This window comes from Balaenoptera borealis (assembly GCF_965194805.1).
Source record: "Balaenoptera borealis genome assembly, chromosome: 18".
Classification (NCBI taxonomy): Eukaryota; Metazoa; Chordata; class Mammalia; order Artiodactyla; family Balaenopteridae; genus Balaenoptera; species Balaenoptera borealis.
The window spans coordinates 5834310-5837894 of NC_138877.1; the positions used below are offsets into that span (position 1 = coordinate 5834310).

Sequence of the window (3585 nt, forward strand, 5' to 3'; positions counted from 1 at the left end):
GAGCCTGGTTATGCATGTGTATATCACTTGGGGTGACTAAGCTGAAGGTGGTGTGGAAGGCAACAGCTCTCTGTCCTCCGTCACTGGCATTATGAGCAAGTGATGCTGAAGGGGGAATCAAATCAGGAGCCACCTTCATGTTTACTTTCAATTTCATGAAATCGCCACTGCTATTGTGGAGAGTGTCACCTGCTTCTGAGAACTCCCAGCTGGTGGTGAAACCAGCAGGTAGATTTTCCAGGCTGGAATGCAATTGTGCAAGCATTCAATTAGACGTTCATTCCATCTGAAATAAAAATCATACCGTGCCTGGCCCACACTTTGCCAGCTGCCTCCAGCATGGCATGGAAGGGATTGATTGTTTAGAGCCTGATCGAAGCGCTGAGTTACCCTAGAGGTAACAGCAGATGTCTCGATTCAAGAGGTCCTGAGAGAAATTCTCTGATGCTTGAGCCTGGCACTTTGCCTGACCCTAGCTAGTCAGAGTTAATACTATCATTTATCAGGCTTATTGTACTGGATGTGCTTATTTAGAAACATAGCTGCTTGGGGTTTAGGAATGGATTATTTTGCCTAAGAAACAGATGAGAGGAAAGAAAAACAATCAGCATTCCTAGCCAGGCAGTTTAATTTCCCTAGAATTTTTTCTCTTCTAGTAAATAATTGTATCATGATATTTTGGGAGATATGTCTGGGAAAACACCCAACATACATCATACGCTAATCCTAACGGAGCCAGGAGTTCCGGAGGCTTCTGGGGCCAAGGACCGATGCATCCATAGGGCTGGGGCCCAGCAGAGGGCTTGGGTTCCAGCCACGTGGGAGGAAACATGACAGTGGCCTTTCTCAGGGGAATAAAGCATGGTACCTTGGGTGCCAGGCAGTGTGAGCTCAGGAGTCAGATATTCAGAGGAGTGTTGGCCCCTGGACAAGCTGGGGAACCCCCACCCCTGTCCCACAGGAAGTTGAGAACGATGCAGCACCTCCCATGGGGAGAGGTGGAGCCTGATGAGGATACCCACCAAACACCCTGACTGCTGGGGTCTACACCACCTTCACTAAGCATCTACCACGTGCCAGACAGAAACCAGGTGCTCTATATGTGCTAGCTCTTACCGTCACTACAACCTTGGAGGCGGATATAATTATTCTCATTTTACAGATGAGGAAAACGAGGCTCCAGGGAAATTAAGCTGCTTGTCCAAGGTTAGCTGGCTTGCAAGTGGCAGAGCCAGGATTCAAACCCAGGTTGTGCTCTTCCCTCTGTGTTGCTGTGTCCTAACGAAATGTTAAGTAAATATGGTAAGAAACGTGTACCAGCCCTTTTGTGGCCATCGCTGAAGCGCCAGAGGCCAAAATGAAGTTCAATTCCTTTGTGACTTCTGACTGAAGCAAGAACCGGAAAAGGCATTTCAACGCGCCTTCCCACATTCGCAGGAAGATTATGTCTTCCGCTCTTTCTAAAGAGCTGAGACAGAAGTACAATGTCCGATCCATGCCCATCTGGAAGGATGATGAAGTTCAGGTTGTACGAGGGCACTACAGAGGGCAGCAAATTGGCAAAGTAGTCCAGGTTTACAGGAAGAAATATGTCATCTACATTGAACGAGTGCAGCGGGAGAAGGCTAATGGCACGACTGTCCATGTGGACATTCACCCCAGCAAGGTGGTTATCACCAGACTAAAACTGGACAAAGACCACAAAAAGATCCTCGAACGTAAAGCCAAATCTCGCCAAGTAGGAAAGGAAAAGGGCAAATACAAGGAAGAAACAATTGAGAAGATGCAGGAATAAAGTATTCTTATATACAACTTTCATTAAAAACATAAAATGAAAAAACAGAAACGGGTACCAAAGAAAATACGATTCACATAACGCTCTTAATGATCCATATATGGATCAAAGTATGTCTTCAAGATGGACTTTCTGGGGCTTCCCTGGTGGTGCAGTGGTTAAGAATCCGCCTGCCAAGGCAGGGGACATGGGTTCGAGCCCTGGTCTGGGAAGATCCCACGTGCCGCGGAGCAACTAAGCCCGTGAGCCACAACTACTGAGCCTGCGCTCTAGAGCCCGTGAGCCACAGCTGCTGAGCCTGCGAGCCACAGCTGCTGAGCCCGTGCACCTAGAGCCTGTGCTCCGTAACAAAGAGAAGTCATTGCAATGAGAAGCCCGTGCACCACAATGTAGAGTAGCCCCCGCTTGCCACAACTAGAGAAAGCCCACACGCAGCAACGAAGACCCAACGCAGCCAAAAATGAATAAATAAAAATTAAAAAAAAAAAGATGGACTTCCTTCCTCCAGCCTTGACACTAACAATGATGGCGGCCTCTGTTGCTAGTGGCCAAAGAGTGGCACTGCAGACACTGGAGGATCCCAGTGCTCTCCAGAAGTCAAGGCTTTGCATTGATTTTGGAAAGACCTTATAAAAATTTGAGAATGTGGAGGTGGGGTGTGTGTGTGTGTGTGTGTGTGTGTGTGTGTGTGTGTGTGTGTGTGTGTTGGGGAGGGATTTCCGGAATTGGGACCAGAGTGAGCAGTGAATGGACTTGACTACTTTTGGGCTTGAGGTCCCTCCCAATCCAAGGGTCACCCCAGAAAATCCAGGGCCAAGCAGATGGCCTTAAATACTTTGAAATGAAGAAGAGTAGCCAAGACATAAGGAGAAATCATCAGAAGCTCCTAACCCATCTCTCTGGTTCTCTAAGACACTCACAGCCGGTAGTTATCCACGGTGTAACCTCTGAGCTCCACCAGAATCCAGGGATGCAAGTGGAGGTTCAGTGACCTCCAAAAGCTGAGCCTGTGGGCTTCAGCCAGATGGGGCACCTCCCACACCCCCACGGGAGACTCTGCTCTAGAGGAGCAGGGGCAGGAGCAGGGGCAGGAGGTCCAGGCTCCTCTCAGCCACAGTTTGCTCTTCCTGCAGCCCCTGAGCTCCAGCAGCATGAGAACGAGAAACAGAGCTGTGTGCCTCTGGTACAGGGACTTTGTGTCAGGTCCCTGGGAAAAGAAGATGGGCCTCAGTGTAGCAGGGTGATATGTCATCATATTCTGGGGGCTAATTTTAAGCCAGAAACCAGAACTTCACCAATTTTGGACTCTCTTCCGAGGACAGCAGACAGCTGACAAAGGCTGCTTTCAGTTTAACTTTGGGCAAATGGTCCAACATGCTGTGACCTAGATTTCTCGGCCGTAAAATAAGATCAAACAACTTGTCTGAAACTGGGCCGCAACAACATCGTGAAAGGTGCTGTATAAGCCAGGGGCTGCAGAATCATGGCGTCTCAGAAGCCTGACAAGATCATTTGGTTCGTCCCCTACCTTCACACCGGCACACGCTTACGGAGTCTGCACAGAGGAGGGGCTGTTCTCATTTTATCGTCCTTCTGAGCAGATTTCACACCGTTGTCAGGCAGTTTTGATAGTCGACACCTTGTTAAGAAATCCCCCCCTTGTTGTCCTAATTCCCACATCTTGCATCCCCTGCACCGCCCCTTCCATTGTCCTTGGCATCCCTGGTACTCGCTGTGCTGACGATGACCCTCCCGTTGCTGCCCCAGGTAAGGGCCATGCCTCGGAGGCA

At 49.3% G+C, this 3585-nt stretch overlaps 1 pseudogene across 1 annotated transcript; it reads left to right on the top strand.

Annotated features, from left to right (window-relative positions):
• Positions 1–1342: 1342 nt before the first annotated feature.
• LOC309615505 (large ribosomal subunit protein uL24 pseudogene) lies at positions 1343–2283 on the top strand (annotated as a pseudogene). Its single transcript has one exon. The product of its transcript is annotated as a large ribosomal subunit protein uL24 pseudogene (transcript).
• Positions 2284–3585: the final 1302 nt, after the last annotated feature.